The sequence below is a fragment of the Balaenoptera acutorostrata genome, chromosome X (genome assembly GCF_949987535.1).
Source record: "Balaenoptera acutorostrata chromosome X, mBalAcu1.1, whole genome shotgun sequence".
In the NCBI taxonomy this organism is placed as follows: domain Eukaryota; kingdom Metazoa; phylum Chordata; class Mammalia; order Artiodactyla; family Balaenopteridae; genus Balaenoptera; species Balaenoptera acutorostrata.
This window is the reverse complement of record NC_080085.1, coordinates 18139061-18158062: the sequence shown is the minus strand read 5'-3', so window position 1 is coordinate 18158062 and position 19002 is coordinate 18139061.

The window sequence follows — 19002 nt, the reverse complement described above, 5'->3', positions numbered from 1 at the left end:
TTTGGAAGAGGGAAGTGATCTGAGATATTCTGTTGTGGACACTCTAAACATGAGATACCCATGGGACAGCTGAGAAGGGTTTTCCAGTAGGCAGTTTCTGCATTCACATATAAGGGCTGAAGATATAGACTTGAAAGTCACTACTAAAACAAGAATATGAATGAGGACCAGGAGAGTGTGAGATGCCCATGGAGGAAGCCCACAGAAGAGAAAGAGAAAAAAATTATAAGGAGAACCAAGAGAATGCAGTGTCATGGAAACCCAATGAAAAAAGAGTTTCAGATAGAAAAGAGTGCAAAATTGTGTGAAATGCAAAAATGATGTTCCAGTAAGAACTGAGAAGAAAAATCTGGTGTTTCTGTCAGTTTAGATATTCTTCGTGGCCTTATTGATACCTGTGGAAGAACCAGATGTCAAAATGGGAAGGCTTGGTATATACGCCATCAACTTTTTCACAAGTTGGTTTTTCTTCTTCCTCATAACCCACCTAGGTGTATATCTTATTCAGATGGCTCCATGATGAATGGTAACAATTCTTCAGTTTACCACTACCACTTGCAATACTATTTTCTGATGAAATCCCAGGAGCTATTGATGATCCCTACTCTTATCTGATTATACTTTCACCACTTATAGAATGATGGCCCTTTTAACTAGGCTGACTTTGAAATCCTCACCTCCTCATCAGATTATAGGAGAACAGCTTTACCATGGCACTCTGGTCATCTTGCACATCTCTGCATAGGCTGTGTATGCAAGGCTCAACCAGTCTGACACATGTCATGGCAAAATGCCCTGTGATCTTTCCTGGAACATGGCAAGACGATCCTGTGAGGAGCTATCCCAAGTCCATTTCTTATCTGCCACCCTGGTTCCAATGAGGCGTGGGACTTGCCATCTCACAGCAGCTTCAGGTACAGCTTCAGACTAAAGAACCATTCAGCTATAGTTTAGAGTTGGCTCCTCAATGACAGAGTGACCCACCATTTGTATCATCTATCATCTGGCCCCTCCAGTTTGGTATCATCCTGTGGGACTAGGGACATGGGGAGTTGACACCATGCTGATATTGTGTTGCTGTCTGTGTAAATAATAAACTTTCTAAATTCATTTGGGGTCGTTTTTGCCTTACAGGCTGAATCTATGGAGGTGTGATAAACCAATCTAGCAGCTGCCACCACGCTGCTGCTTAGGTACTGCTTGACCACTTGGCACAGATCTGATCTCGGAAGTCCATAAATACTCCCAAAAGGAGTGAGTTCTGCTGAACCTCTGCCTGGATAAACTAGGCCAGTCCAGCCCTGGCCTAGTAAATCAGCAGCAACAGCAGCAGCAGGAGCTGGATTCCAAATTTGAAAAGACTGCATTTGCTTCAATCATTGGGGCTCCCTAAGATAACCCCATAACTAATGAAAGAAACACTCTGTGTTAATATGGCAGGATAAAAACAAAACCCTGATCTAAACCCTTTCTCCTGAGCTTTAACATTATTTATTTACAAAACATCTAGCTCTTAGGGAATTCCCTCATATTCAAGATGTTAGGTCCATTTTCATCTGAACATTTAGCAGTCTTATTTGTAGTCGCAAATGTGAACTGGCAAAATTGGTGCTAGATAAGTTCAGAGGTTCTATTTATAAATTAATACAGATCTATAAATCAAAAATTTTAAACATAAAAAGTACTTAAGGTAGGAGACAAATTGTATGGTCCTTGGCTAATAATTGACAGACTACAGAGGAATAAAGATGGGGAGTGGGAAAAGAAGATTTCTTTCTTTCTCCATAGATATTGTCATTTTTTCTCAAATGGGTCTTATTTACTTCTAGGAAGATTGGAAAATTAAGGATGCTCATACCAAGTGGAAAAAATCATTTATTCCCACTGACCAAGAACTGTATCCAGAAAGAGAGAGAGGCATGTAAGTTTGTCACTGCTTTTGACATTTTCTTGATTTTGAAAGGAAACTTAGTTATTTGGGTCATCTAAGTAATGAAAATATTTTGGTTTGTTTAGTGTCTCTTAGGAACTATTTCAAATACTTTGTAGCACATTGCAGAAGCTATCATTTATTGATTTTTCATCATGAGCATCTACTCGGTATAGGCCATGTGCTAAGGAATATAGATACAAAAATGAGTAAAACATGGTAGCTGTCCTTGAATCCTATAAACAAAACAAAGCATACAAATAGATAGTTTTGACATAAGGTAGCAAGCAAAATGACAGAGACAAACAAAAGTGTTTTTGGTGTATTTCACAATATGAAAATATGAATGCATACCAAATAAATAAATAAGCATCTTTCTAGATTATAAAATGGCAATGTAATTTGTACATTGTATAATGTTTTGTCTCCATTCATTCATTCAGCAGACCTTTATTAAATGGTTACTGTGTACCAGGGACTTGGCTAAGCACCATGGATAAACTAGTGAATATAATGAATATGGCTCCTGAGCCTGTGAAGTTTACAATCTAGTGGAAAACATACAATACACTAGTAAGCAAACAAAATATGTATATATAAATGCAAATCATGAAAAATACTGGCATGAAATGTACAAAGTGTAGTGATAGAGAACAACTGCAGCAAGGGAGAGAGGAAACTCCTTACAGTGATCAGAGAAGACTTCTCTGAGTAGGTGACTTTTAGGCACAGTGTTGAGATATACAAAAAATACAGGCAGGCCAAGATCAGAAATAACTCATTCAAGGGAGAAGTAAAAGCATTTGTAAAGTTCCTGGGGCAATAAAGAGTTTGATGTGATTGAGGAACAGAAAGGAAGTCAGCGCGAATCATAGTGAATGGGCGAGGGCATGAAAAGAGGCTAGAGAAATAGTCTGGAGTTGGAAAAAACAGGGTCTTCTAAGTCCATGTGGTAACTAGCTTGGAGTGCAGTGAAAAACCTTTAAGACTTGTAAGCAGGTCAGAAACATGATCTGATTTATGTTTATAATTTAAGGAGGGGCGCTTCCACTTACAGAAAGACCAAGGAGAGGTACATTTCCCTAGTCCTCCCACTAAATACAACTAAAAACCCTGGACAGTATATATAAAACAAACATAAGAAGACTTTGAAAGGTAAAGAGAAGAAAGAAGACAAGCAAGGGAACTCAGACCCAAGGAATGACACAGTGGTGAGTTCCCCAGGTTGTTTATTTTTTGTTCATCACAGAGTTAGAGCTAAAGAAGCTAGCAACCTGGAAACACCAAAGGCACAGACAAAAGAGTCCCAAGAAAAGCCTGAGTTCTCTAGTTAAATGACCAGGAAAGGGGCAGCCTAGGAAGGCAGAAAACATTGAGACAGTAACCACTCTACTCCAGCCAAACACCACACGGAAAACTGCCAGCAAAGGCAAAGTAGGGCGCCTAGACTTCTTTAAATTTGCCAGGGTATAGCAAGGCACTCCAACATCCCTGCCATGGTGGTTTCAGAGAATGCCAAAGTGGAACTGGGTCTTTCATCCTTGCCAGGCAGTAATGATCTCCCCCACCGCACTTCCAGTGTCAGAGGAACATGGATTGCTTCTTCCACCCAGCAGTAACAGAGTATCCCCTTCTCTGCTGTAGTGGTGTTGGAGGAGTCCTTGTGGAGAGTAAAGACTTTGATCACTGCCCAGCAGTAACGATACCACCTCGCATCCCATGATGTCAGCAGAGTCCAAATGGTGAGCTTAAGTAATGAAACACTTCTACCCCTCCCAGCCTGGGAGGTATTCGTGGAAGTCTGTAGGAAAGTCAGAACTCCAACTATGGTCCAACAGTAATGAGAAGCCCCACTTTCAGGTGTCAATGAAGGTTGAGTGGGGAACCTGGACTTTTACGACACCTGGCTGAAAGAGGGCCACATCCCTGCTTCCTCTTTTGGAGTGGTGTCACAACTAAAAACAAAGGTTTATATAAGATCCAGAGGCCCATAACATAATACCCAAAATGTCCAGATTTCAATTGAAATTCACCTGTCATACTAAGACCCGTTAAAATCTCCAAGTGCATGGAAAAAGGCAATCAATAAATGCCAACAACAAGATAACAGAAATGTTAGAATTTTCTGACAAAGATTTTAAAGCAGCCATCATTAAAAAGCTTCAATAAACAATTAAAAACACACTTGAAATATATGAAAAAATAGAAAAGCTCAGCAAAGAAATAGAAGACAAAAAAGAAACATGAAATTTAGGAACTCAAGAATACAATAACTGGAATAAAAATTCAATGTAGAGGTGAAACAGCAGAATGGAGGTGACTCAGGAAAGAATCAATGAATTGAAAGATAGTATAGGGACTTCCCTGGTGGCGCAGTGGTTAAGAATCTGCCTGCCAATGCAGGGGACATGGGTTCGGTCCCTGGTCTGGGAAGATCCCACATGCCGCAGAGCAACTAAGCCTGTGCGCCACAACTACTGAGCCTGCGCTCTAGAGCCCATGAGCCACAACTACTGAGCCCATGCACCGCGACTACTGAAGCCCGTGCACCTAGAGCCTGTGCTCCGAAACAAGAGAAGCCACCACAATGAGAAGCCCGCGCACCACAACGAAGGGTAGCCCCTGCTCACCGCAACTAGAGAAAGCCTGCAGGCAGCAACAGAGACCCAACACAGGCAAAAATAATAATCAAAAAAAAAGAAAGATAGTATAATAGAAATTACCAAATCTGAACAACAAAGAGGAAATAGACTTAAACAACCAAAAAAAGAACAGAGCCTCAGGGACCTGTGGCACAAAAACAAAAGATCTAACATTCATGTCATTGGAGTCCTGTAGGAAAGGAGAAAAAGAGCAGTACTGAAAAAGGACTCAAAGAAATAATGGCTGAAAACTTCCCCAAAGTGGCAAAAGACATAAACCTACAGATTCAAGAGGCTGAATGAATTCCAAACAAGATAACCAAACAAATTCAAACCAAGGCATGTCATGCTCAAATTTCTGAAAACTAAAGCAAACGAAAAGAAAACAAAAATCTTGAAAGCAGTCAGACAGAAACAAGACCTTACCTATGGGGAAAAATAATTTGAATGACAGTTGATTTCTCATCAGATACCATGGAATCCAGAAGGATGTCAGCAAGATTGCAAACTAGGAAGCTTCAAGTTCTTGTTCCCCAACAGAAACATTAAAAAAAAAAAAGCAAAAAAACAACAACAAATTTACATGCAAGAAAATGAATTTGGACCCTTGCCTTTCACCATATACAAAAACTAACTCAAAATGGATCCAAGACATAAATGTAAGAGCTAAAACTATAAAACTCTTTGAAGAAAGCACTGGAGACAATCTCCATGACATTGAATTTGATGATGATTTCTTACATATGACAAAAAATGCACAGGCAATGAGAGAAAAAATAGTTAAATTGAACTTAGTCAAAATTAAAAATTTTGTGTGTTAGAAGACATTATCAAGAAAGTAAAAAGACAACCCACAGAATGGAAGAAAATATTTACAAATCATATATCCAATCAGGAATTAACATCCAGAGTATTAAAGATCTCCTACAACCTAAGAACAAAAAAATAAGCAAGCCATCTAAAAAAATGGGCAAAGGACTTGAATAGACATTTCTCCCAAGAAGATATACAAATGGCCAAAAAGCACATGAAAAAAACATTCACCATCACTAATCATTAAGGAAATGCAAATGAAAACTACAGTGAGGTAGTACTTCACACTCATTTAGTTGGCTACTATAAAAAACCAGAAAATAACAAGTGTTGGTGAGGATGTGGAGAAATTGGAACTCTTGTACATTGCTTCTGGGAATGTAAAATGGTGTAGCTACTGTGGAAAATGGTTTGGCAGTTCCTCAAAAAATTAAAAAGAATCACCATATGATTTAGCAATTCTACTTCTAGGTATATATCCAAATGAATTTAAAAGCAGTGACTCAGATACTTGTACAGCAATGTTCATAGCAACATTATTCACAATAGCTAAAAGGTGTAAACACCCCAAATGTTGATCAACAGATGAATTATAAACAACTGTGGTATATACATACAATGAAATGTTATTTATCCTTAAAAAGGATTGGAGTTCTGATACATGCTGCTACATGGATGAACCTTGAAAACACGATGCTAAGTGAACTAAGCCAGACACAAAAGGATGACTGTTGTACCACTTATATGAAGTACCTAGAATATGCAGATTCACAGAGACAGAAAGGAGAATAGTGATTACTAGGGGCTGGGGCAGGGGAGAATGGGGAGTTATTGTCTAATTGGTAAGTTTTGGAAATGGATAGTGGTGTTGGTTATACAACATTGTGAATGTACTTAATGCCACTGAATTTTACAGTTAAAAATACTTAAAATGGTAAATTTTATGTTACGTGTATTTTATCACAAAAAAAAAATACTAAAAAAAAAAAAGGAAAACCATAGAATCCAGAAAGAAGTGGCACAGCATCTTTCAAGCATTGAAGGAAAAGAACCGTCAACCCAGAATTTTATATTCAGCAAAAATATCCTCCAAGAATGAAGGGTAAATCAAGATATTCTCAGATGTAAGAAAACTAAGAAATTTTGCCAGCAGATCTACCTTAAAAGAATGGCTAAAAGACGTTCTCTAAACAGAAAGGAAATGATAAAAGAAGGAATGGTAGAACATCCAGAAGGAAGAAAGAACATGGTATGCAAAAATATGGGTAAATACAGTATAATATAGACTTTCCTTCGGATTTTCTAAATTATGGCTGATGATTGAAGCAAAAATTATAATGCTGTCTGATATAGGGCGTAGAGGATATAAGACTATTATAGTATAAATGAGGGAGAGTAAAGTCATATAAAGAAAGGTAAGGTTTCTAAACTTCAATTGAACTGGTAAAATGATGACACCACTAGAGTGTAATAAGTTATGTATATATAATATTATACCTAGAACGATCACTAAAAAGCTATATAAGAGTTGCACTCAAAAACTATCTATAGGGCTTCCCTGGTGGTGCAGTGGTTGAGAATCTGCCTGCCAATGCAGGGGACACGGGTTCGAGCCCTGGTCTGGGAAGATCCCACATGCCGGGGAGCAACTGGGCCCGTGAGCCACAACTACTGAGCCTGCGCGTCTAGAGCCTGTGCTCCGCAACAAGAGAGGCCTGCACACCGCGATGAAGAGTGACCCCCGCTTGCCGCAACTAGAGAAAGCCCTCGCACAGAAATGAAGACCCAACACAGCTAAAAAAATAAATAAATAAATGTATTTTAAAAAAAAACTATCTATAAAATGAAGTTCTAAAAATATTCAAGTAACCTACAGGAAGATAGGAACAAGAAAAAAGAAGTGAAAAACAGAACAAACAGAAAACAAGAATTAAAATGGCAGACTTAAGCTCCAACATAATGATAATTACCTTAAATGTAAAGGATCTAAGTTCACCAATTAAAAGACAGATTAGCAGAGTGAATTTAAAAAAACATGCTGCAGCTAACAACAAGGTCCCACTATATAGCACAGGGAAGTATATTTAATATCCTGTGATAAACCAAAATGGAAAAGAATATGAAAAAGGATGTGTGTATATATATGTATAACCGGGTCACTTTGCTGTACAGCAGTAATTAACACATTGTAATTCAACTATACTTCAATTAAAAAAAATCCTATTCATTATCCTTTCCACTGAACCCTCATTAGCACAGTAAAACAAAATATATCACAACCTGATTCTCAATTAATGTCATAAAGCATATTATTCTACCTAATATTCTACATACTCCTGTTGAAGAAATAAAAATTTGTGGGAAAAAAACCATGATGCAACTATATGCTGTCTACAAGAAACTCCAAATATGACAATATAGGCAAGTTGAAAGTAAAAGGATGGAAAAAGATATATTGAGCAAATATTAATTAAAAATAAGCAGAAGTGCCTATATTAATGTCAGATAAAGTAGACTTCAAGGAGGGAAGAAAACTAAGGGGGAAAAATAGAAGTGCTGGGACACTCCTTTTACATGGCAAAGAGTCAAGAGTTACTTTATAGAGTTGATGAAAAGGAAATAAACAGTAAATATATTCCTTAAAGTTACAATGGTAAGAAATATAGGAGCTGAAAATAATCACATTGGGGGGAATTAAGGAAGCAGTAGATTTGGTATGAGTTAGCTAAATCCTCTTCTGCCTTGGCAGAAAGTCCATGGATAGTGTCCTAAATTAACAAATTTATTGATAGTGACAATCGGCTTAAATGAGTTAAAATGGGAGTTCTTAAGAGTGGGGAAGATGACTATGGTTTGCTCATTTAAGTCCTTCTATACCATTAGATTATTAAGTCTTGTGCGTGTATTACTTTAGTAAACATTTAAAAATATTTTAATTAAACCAGAAGTGTCTACTGTGACTGACAAGAGCATAATGACTGAAATCCCTTGCATGGTGTTTGAAATCATTTACAGGCTGACCCCAGCCTAGTTTTACCTCTCTATTTCTATCCATTCCCTAGAACACTTTGCTTTAGCCACATCAGAAAACAAAGTCTTACTTCTCTTGTTAGCTCTTCAAGTACCTTCTCACCGATCAAGACCCTACTGAAATGTAAATTCCTCTGTGGAGCCTTTCTCAGATCAAGCAGGCTCCACCCCCAAGGGTAGAATTATTTTCTCCTTTCTAGCATGTTTTTTTTTTAAATTCCATTTTTATATGCAATGGGTATACAATATACCTTTTGAGTTCTAATAAGTAAACAGAAACATAAATTCTGGGAATTCAAAATAGGAAGTATTTCACATATTCACAGGGAAAAAGTGAGAGGATTGTGCATGTAATAAGAAAATACAGGGGCAACCACATTAAAAAAGGGACATTTGTTAGTGGGAAAGTACAGTCTGTCCCCCTGGCAATACTAATGGAGCACATTTCATGACAACTCCTCTTCTCTCCCTGACTTCATGAAGATTCACCATATGTCTTGTAAGTCACAAACCTTATTTTTAGAGCAATATATTATTTCTAAGCTTGACTTCAAGCCACACATCTTTTCTACTTAGAGGAGATATACTGTTTCCAATGTCAAATAATTATGTTAACCCAATTTTAATGGGATTTGGAATGTGATAGAAGAAACAGGAATCAGTTGATAATGAGAATCTGACAGCATTTTCTTGCTTCCCAAGCAAATAACTTTCTGCAAAAGTCCTGTTTGAAGGCATAATTACCAAGCTTTTTTCCATTGGCATGTGGCTACTTCTAGTATTCTATGAAAACAGTCTTATTTTGTGGTTTATTTCATGGCAGATTATGGCCATTCAGTGAAAGGGTACATTATTATTTATTTTCCTGTGAGTTTCCTGTGAATTTCCTGTGAATTTCCAGATTTTTAAATTGTTATCAAGGACTGGTTGTTCTGATGCAATGACTCTTATGGTACCATATGTCCGGAAATTTTGAAACAATGATTTGAGGATTTACATATGCTTAGTTATTAATCTGAATGTGTAAATTCAAAAGGCAAAGTTAAGGATGTTTTCAGTAGCAAACCTTAGTTTTCACTGAAGTATATGTCCTCAAAATTATAGAGCAGCTACATAATTATATTATTACAACTTATACGAAAATATATTTCATATAAAATTATAAGAAAAATAAACTTGCCAGAACATGTAGAATTGCAAAGTGATATGGTGTACTTAGAAAGAGAGCTATATTAGGAGTGAGAAGAGTTGGGCCTTCTGTCTAAACTTCAAGTTCAAGGCTCTGCAATATTGGGCAAATCATATAACCCCGCTAATCCTCAGTATTTTCATCTGCAATATGGGAATTCCCATTATTAGAATTGTCATGAGGCTCAAATGAAAAAATGTATTCAAAATCACTGTAAACTTACAAATATAAGGTAATGTTATTATTCAAATTGCATAGAATTTGTAGCACAGTCTTCTAAATATCTTCAAAACTGTCAACCTTTTTTTCTTTAAGGATAACTTTGATAGTCAAAATTCATCTGAAGCCATGTCTGGTCAATAAATTTGATGCTCCAATTAGCTAATACTGTTTTTGGTTAAGAAAAAAAAAGAGCTATAAAATAGGTATTTTTAAAAGCCGTCACATAAAATTACTGAAAGCAATGTTTTAAAAGTTCCCAAAATGTTTTGAATTATATCAACATCCCAAAGATGACTAGTTTGAAGCCTTAACACTAATTGATTGCATTTCTTTGGTTATGTTTCTTAAAAGAATATGTTTATCTGCTTTTTAATAGTGTTTCCATGTAAGCTCCTAGGTTATTCTATCTTAAGTCTACATGTTTCGTTTAAGATACTGCTCTACAAAAGTTTAAAGTAGAGCACAAGATAATTAAGTAAATTTATGTTTGTAAAATGAGACATATGAAATATTCAGTTATTCTTGTGTGGCTATGGAAAGGTAAATAAAAGGTCAGCTCCTATAAACTATTCCTTTTGTCAGGATTGTGAGTAAAGATAGGAAGGGGAAGGGAGGGGAGTAGGGAGAAAAATGTTTGCACTACTGAAGTACCACTTCACTATCAACATATTTAATGAATACCTGAATAAAACAAAATTGGCTTAAAAAATTAAACCTTGCCTTTGCTTTCCATTTATGGAAATACCCTTTCTGCAGGCTAGATGAAGGTAAACTGTGGTTTAATGTTCTCCCTCCCAACCTAGGTACCTGTAGTTCCTACATAGCATTGTCAGAATCCTCACATGGCAGGGGAAAGCAAAGGTCATAGAATTATTATATGTATTTTTCTCAAAAAAAAATACTGTGCCATGGGGAATTCCCTGGCAGTCCAGTGGTTAGGACTCCACGCTTCCACTGCAGAGGGCATGGGTTCCATCCCTCTTCAGGGAACTAAGATCCCGCAAGCCTCTCGGTACAGCTAAAACAAACAAACAAAAAACAAAACAAAACAAAAACAAAAACTGTGCCATGCTTAGAAAATATAGAACCTCATTTCCTTAATGGCACAACTTCTGGTATGCATAATCTCATGGAAAAAGAAAGACTGATCGCATGCAAAATTTATACCTGAACAGGAAGATGAAGTTGTAGCTAATTGGGAAGGAGATTAGAAAGATGGTGGAATTAATAACTAAATCCAATATTTAGTTTAAAAACACTATTCAGAAATTATATTAGGTACCCAATGTGATCTTGCTTTGGGGGTAGGGATATTGTTTTCCTACATGCAGTGAGTTTCTCTTGTATCATGGCTTTTTAATATTGTATTGATTACTCAATTTTTCTTGGTCCATTAGAACATAAATATGTAAAAATAGCAGGCTATTAAGTCTTTTTCAAAAACTGTTAGTATAATCAGAAGTGTTCTGTTAACATGCAGTGTACCTCATTTTTAGTATGAAAAATATACTTGGGCTCTGATGGGATCTTATGGAGGTTTGGTTCAACAGCCATGTAAAAATGAAACATCTGTTAGTACTAATTTACCTGTTTTAGTAAATCACATAAAAGAAGCAACCTAAAGCAACCATTGATACAAAGAGTTCCTGTATGCATTTGATAAAGATGACTCCAACTGATACCTGCCATTTATACAATTGTATTTTGCATTCACTTTGAATAGATCAAAGAGTTAAATAATTTGCTAACACTTTAGTTGTGCTTCTTAGAAATCAGTTTCTGCAGATTAACATAGCTGCCATTATCACTGTAGGGGAGACAAAATAATTTTCCCTCTACCCTTCTGAGTTCTCAGCTGAGACCTCAATAATCAAAGATGGGTTAACAAGAAAGGTGGCTTTAGAATTCAGGATTAAACACCACCTAAATAGGGAAAGGGGAGGTGGGTAGTAGGCCTCTTAGGGGAGATAAAATGATTTTTAGGGAAGATGAATGGGGGCTTTAAAAGAAGAGATGGGAGGTATGATAGTTTGTGACAAAGTTTGTCTGGGTGTGGTGTGTACTTCTAGACTCTCCTGTGGTAGGAGTCAGCCCTCTTTGGTTGATGAAACTCCTAGGGAGAGGATTTATGATAACTGAATTCCTTTAGGAGGATTTATCTTTAGGCAGATAAGGGGAGTTCAGAGGAAGCCTCTCCCTGCATTTGCTGTTTTCAAGTGACTTCAACTCAAAATAATCAATATACCAAGCAGCATATTTTGGGGTGGCATATTTTGCTTCCTTTCATTACCTTACGTATTATCCTACAGTCAAGGCCTGGAAGAAATATATTAAGATCGGTAGAGAGAATCAAAAGCTCAAGGTAAGTGGAACTTGTGTCACTTTCTCCATGAACTGTTAGAAAAATATTCTCAAGCAAGGAAATTTATGACAATTTGACTTTGATGTTCTACTTTAATGATCTTTCTTTTCCCAAATGAGTATAGTCAAAACCTGTTTCCAAATTGACCAGTACCTAATGACTTCCTCAGACATAGACATCAGCTAAGCTCTACCATCAAATAGTTTGGAAGGAGGACCAATATGATCAGTGGTAATTTGAATAGGGATGGGCTGATTTAGCACGTCAAAACACTTCTGGTTGCATAGATTTGTGATCAAATGCAGTGAATTCTCATGCCTCAGATCTAAGCAACATATGTGGCCAAAACATTTTGCTGTTCAAGAGAAATGAGTTAGTATAGTGACGTATCAGAATCATGAGAAAAGAAGGTTTGATTGTTTCAGAAGAAAAACTTACTGCCATAGCATCAGCATTCAAGAAAAATTTGTAACCACCTATAGAGATACATAGAAGACTTTTCAAGAAAAAGTAAGCAAAATCATTGAAGTAGAAGGCAAGCCTCCTAGAAAGTTGTTTGCTATGATGAAACCAAATGCAAGGTTTCATTAAAATAGAAGAAATCACCATGCAATCTGCTCCTCCCCCAGTATTTATCACAAATAGACTTTTGGGGAGGCGTTTGTACACATATAATGATCAGTGAAAATGTTCATAACAGCCAACCCAAATTTTCAATTCAGTTTAAAGGTGTTGGAGAAATGAAGAATGTCTGCAGTTATCTAATGAGTACATATTTCTCAGACTGCAAATTCAGTTGTGATGGCAATGTGGGATCCTGGATAGGATCCTGGAACAGAAAAAAGACATTAGTGGAAAAAAATTGGTGAATTTAGAATAAAGTCTGTAGTTTAGTTAATAATATTGTATCAATGTTAATTTCCTGTTCTTGATAATCAAACTATGGTTATAACATTGGGGGAAGCAGGGTGAGGGATAAGGCATATAAGAGAACTCTCCCTGTACTACTTTTGCAACTTTTCTGTAAGTTTAACACAGGCACATACAGAAAGAGAAGCTTTACTTTTTATATAACTAAATGTAATCTCTAACTCAAGTGCCCAGAAAATTGTATCTAGTGACAGAAAAATTATTTATGTCTCAGAAAGTTTTATTTGGTCACAACCAGGTAAAGTTGGTCACCTTTAAGATTTTTCTTAAAGAAATTCATGGGTTTTGCCTTCTCCGCCTCCCCAAGGTAGATGTAAAGCTGGAAGGAAGCTTAAATATTTAAAAGTTTCCATAAAGTAGGCACATCTACTTGTTATGTTTGATTTGGTTGTGTCCTAAACTGACGTCCTCTGTAATGTGACTTCTCCTATCTAATCCTTGGGCCTATCCCTGGCATGCTGACATCTGCTAAAGTCAAACTATATACCTGTCTTGATCCCAGCTGTACATTCCTCTAGTTTAGTGGTCATTAGTAACACCTGTAGATCTCTCATAGGCTCATTAACTGTTTCCCTTCATAGCTACTCTAACTCTCCAGAACTTTCAGATGCCACCCCACTGGAAATTCAGTGGGTTTTCACTGGCCCTTTCCAATATGGGCAAACAATAGCTATTGCACTTTTAATAGTTTGAAGGACTTTTCTTAAAGGTTTGCCATCTCCTTGGTCTTTACCCAGGATTCTTGATACCATCTCACATACTCACACTTAGAGCAGCCCTCCCTTCCTCCACTATACGTGGCTCTCTTGTTTTCTCTCTTCAGATTTTCCTCCCTGCTTTGCCCTCCATCGCTAAGGCTTTTATTTAATCTGGGGGAGAAGAAAACTTATTTCGCCAGTATACTTCCTAAGTCTTTTAGTCTTATATATAGATCTTGAGTTTTTTTGAAGTACAATTTAAATACAGCTAAATACTCTGTGTGTACTGTTCAGTTTTGACAGATGCATAAACTTTATAACCCATACCATTACTAAGACCCAGAACATTCTCATCACCGTTCCCTTATGCCCCACCTCAGTGAATGTCCCCCACAACAACCATGATCTGGTTTCTGTCATCATAGGTTATTAGTTTTGTCCATTCTAGAATTTCATGTAAATGAAATTATGCAATGTATACTTTTTGTGTCTTGCTTCTTTTTACTCAGTATAATGTTTTTGAAATTCATCCATATTGACACATGGATCTATAGTTCATTCTTTTTTGTTTCCGAAAAATCCCTGAAAAGAAATATTAGGAATCAAGTTTTTGTACATTCTGTTTAATTTTAATTATTTAATACATGATTTTAAAGGCATAGTTTTACCCTATGTATTTAGCTGATAAATTTTGGTCTGTTTGTGGTAAGTAATTTAAATCTAAGAATTAAATTCTATCCCATAATTTTGCACATACAGGAAATTAGGATGGACTTTTGATGGTTCAACATATGACCATTGTCTAGGAACCAATTAAAGACTGAATATTGCCTTCATCATAATCTTTAAATACTTCTGGAACATTGAGAAATAAAGAAGGTTTTAAGCAGTTGTCAGATGACATATAGAGGAATAGCATGTTGATGTCAGCTGAAGCAAAATATTGGGAGCCTCTTGGCTGAGCAGCTGCTCTCATACTAATATATCCCACATATAAGTATTAAAATGGTTACCAGTAAAGTTTTACATACTTCTATTTGAGAAGACTGCAGCTTCACTGGAAGACTCTAGGTTTACTAGATTCTTCAGTACCTTCTAGCCTTCACTTATATATCCTAGTAACATTAAATATCAAAGCCTTTAGTACACATTTCAGGTTCTCCACAAAACTGGCGAATTTTAAAGTCTATTTTTAAATTTTAAAAATTGGTGGTCAATAAACTGCCTTGCCTCCTTTATAGAAAAAAAAAGTTCAGGCCATTATGTGAAGTTTTCCTAAATGTTCATCCTAACCCTAATTAGTAGATTAAAGGTCAAAACACAAGTCAACCTCCAAATATATACAGGAAAAAATTTTGGTAAAATTAAATATTCAATCCCTATTTTAAAAAAATTCTAGTGAGGTACAACAGAAAACATTGTCTTCTTTAAATAACTTTTGGGGAGACCTCTAGTTCTAGCCCCATTCCTTCCAGGTTCTCCCTCTTACAACTAAAAAATCCTGGACATAACATAACAAACAATCATAGACTCTGAAAGGTAAAAAGAAGGCTGACAGTCTAGGTAACTTTTTTTTTTAATTTATTTTATTTTTGGCTGCGTTGGGTCTTTGTTGCTGTGCGCAGGCGTTCTTTAGTTGTGGTGCTCGGGGGCTACTCTTCATTGCAGTGCACGGGCTTCTCATTGTGGTTGCTTCTCTTGTTGCAGAGCACGGGCTCTAGGCACGCAGGCTTCAGTAGTGTGGCACGTGGGCTTTAGAGTGCAGGCTCAGTAGTTGTGGCACACAGGCTTAGTTGCTCTGTGGCATGTGGGATCTTCCTGGACCAGGGCTCGAACCCATGTAACCTGCATTGGCAGGCGGATTCCTAACCACTATACCACCAAGGAAGCCCCAGTCTAGGTAACTTTTGACTTGAGGAAAGACACAGTGATGAGTTCCCTGGGTTTCCTTGTTGTCTCCCAGATATTCTTTTTTTTTTTTAAACTTTTAATTTTATATTGGGGTATAGCCGATTAACAATGTTGTGATATTTTCAGGTGCACAGCAAAGCGACTCAGCTATACATATACGTGTATCCATTCTCCACAAAACTCCCCTCCCATCCAGGCTGAGACAGGGTATGGCAGAAGCCTCCCACCCAGAACTACCAACAGGCAAAGACAAAACAAAGTTGCAAGAAAAGCCAATTCCCACTCTCTAGCCAAAGTACCAGGAAAAGCGTGGCCTAAGAACAGAAAACCTTTTGGGCAAGACCCACCCTATACCAGAGAAACAACATGGGGAAAAGTATGTCTCAGTGATAGTCCTCTTGGCGCAAGTAAGTGGCACTTTGATTTCTCCACTAGGTGGTGTTAGCAAGCTAAGTGGGGATCTGAAGCAGACAACAATTATCTGATTCTCCTGTAGAGGTAGTAATGATTGGACCAAGCGGGCAGTTGATTGCCCATCCCCTGCCTGATGGAAGCAGATGGCGCTCTGATTCCCCTACCAAGGTACTATTAGTGGGGCTGAGCGGGGAGCAGATCTTTCATTCCCCACCTGGCAGAATCAGGCAGTGTTCAGACTCCTCCAACAGGGTAGTTTCAGTGGGGTTCAGAGGTGAGCTGAGCCTTCAGTTGTACCTAGCAGCAATAAGATTTAACGAGGTGGTGGGAGGTGGGGCTATACCCCCTCTCCAATGTCAAAGGACTCAGTGGCAAACTAAGCCTCCACCTCTTCTGAGATCAATGAGACTAAATAAATGGTGCAAGTCAAGCCTAGTAAGCACCCTGCTTTCCAACTGCCTCTGGTGTCAACAAGGCCAGTGCCAAGTTGAACTTCCAAACTCACCCAGTAACAGTGAGACTGAATGATGTGGTGCTAAGCAAGTCTAGACAACACTTCTGTCCCCTCACTGATGGTGTCAAAGGGGCCTAGTAGGAAGCTGAGCCTCTACACCCACCTGACAGCATACTAGTTTCACCAGGAAGGGGTCAGCAGGACTGAAGGTAGAGCTGACCTTCCACCCCACCTATCTGCAATGAGACAGTGTGAGTCATTGCCCCACTTTTGCTGAGGTAGTGTTGGCAGGGACCAGCAGGAAACATAACACACACTCCACCTGGTGTGGGAGTTACACCTCAACAGGTGGACTGCCTGATCAAATAAAGATTAAATAGGATCCATAGTCTCATAATACAATTTCCAAAGTGTTGAGGATATAATAAAAAGTCACTCAGCACAGTAAGAACCAGAAAAATCAAACATGAATGAGAAAAGACAATTAATAGATGTCAACATCAAAAGGACTCAGATGTTGGAATTATCTGACAAAATTTTTAAAGCAGCTGTCACAAAGATGACTTAATGAACAATTATGAATTTTCTTGAAAAAGTAAAAATCTCACCAAAGAAAAAGAATCTATAACAAAGAATAAATGGTGATGACAGAACTAAAAACACAATAATCAAAATGAAAAACTCACTCAGTGGCTCAATAGTACAGTAGAGAAAATAGAGATAGAATAAATGAACCAGGGTACAAATCAGTAGAATTTACCCAATCTGAAAATCAAAGAGAAAATAGATTGGAAAAAAATTGAACAGAGTCTCAGGGACCTATGGGAGAATAACAAAAGAGAACATTTGTATCATCAGACTTCCAAAAGGAGAGGAGAGAGACAGTGGGACTGAAATATTATTCCAAGGAATAATGGCTAAAAATGATCCAAATTTGGAAAAAGAAACAAACCTACAGGTCCAAGAAGCTGAACAAGTCTCAAATAAGATAAACCCAAAGAAGTCCATACCATGACACATCATAATTAAACTTCTGAACACTAAAGACAAAGAAATAAATCTTGAAAGCAGCCAGAGAGAAATGCTGCATTACTTATAGGGAAACACCAATTGGTATGACAGCAGATTTCTCATCTGAAAATATGGAGATCAGGAGTAAGTGGCAGAACATTTTTCAAGCACTGAATTAAAAAGAATTGTCAACAGCAAGTTCTATATCTGACAAAAACATCCTTCTGCAATGAAGGGTCAATAAAGACATTCTGGGACAAAGGAAAACTAAGATAATTATTTTCTAGCAAACCTCCCATTAAAGAATGGCTGAAGTAACTTCTCTAATCAGAAAAGTAGTGATAACAGAAGGAGGCGTGGAATTTCAGAAAGGAAAGGAAATTGGAATGTGTAAATATAGGGGTAAATATAACAGATTATCCTACTTCTCATGAGCTTCTTAAATCATATTTGAAGGCCGAAGCAAAAATTATAACACCAGCTGCTTGGTGCTTAACATAAGTAGAGGACACAGTTTTTAAAAATATGTTTTTTAAATGGTGAGCATAAAGGGACCTAAATGGAAGTCATTTTTCTATACTTAACTCAAAATGGTAAAATGTTGAAACCAGTTCGTTGTTATGTCATACACATATATGTGTATATTGCGTATATCTAGAACACTGCTAAGAAAACTACACAAAGAAATGTATTCAAAAACACTATACATTTATCAGGAGAGAATTCTTAAAAATGTTCAAATACGCCACTGAGAAATAAGAAAAGATAAGAAGCAGAATGAGAAACAGAGAAAACAAACAGAAAACAAATAATAAAATGGCCAAGTTAAGCCAAAACATATCAATAAATAACAAATGTAAATTGTCTATATACACCAATTAAAAAAGAGATTGGCAGAATGGCTAAAAATAACCCCCACAATTCACTTACAGTTTCTGGTCCAACATGTAAAGAGCTTGGAAGTTGTCATTCTCATCCTCACAAGAAAAAAGCTGAAGAAACTGAAAATCAACAACTCTTCTTAGATCTGTCAGCGAATTGAAGTCACAGGGAAAATCACAGCTCCCTAAACTGGAGAGACAATTGAATACAGAGACTTGCACCTTACCAGGATCAGAAGCTGGAGCTGGAGCCTGGTAGGAACACATTGCTGGAGACTGAGCATAGACTAGCTTGAGAGATTAAAAACTCCTAGGGACTCAGCCTTAGGGGGACACCCATACTTCTGAGTTAAATCTCCAGGAGCACCACCAGATTCTCAGGGTGAAGGTTGGAGAAAAATCCCCTCTTGCTTTTGGCAGGGGAAGGGGAAAAGTAATTATTTTGAAATATGCCCAGGGCATTCTGTTCTTATTAACAAAGACCTGTTCTCAAGAGAAACTATTTTACCAGATCC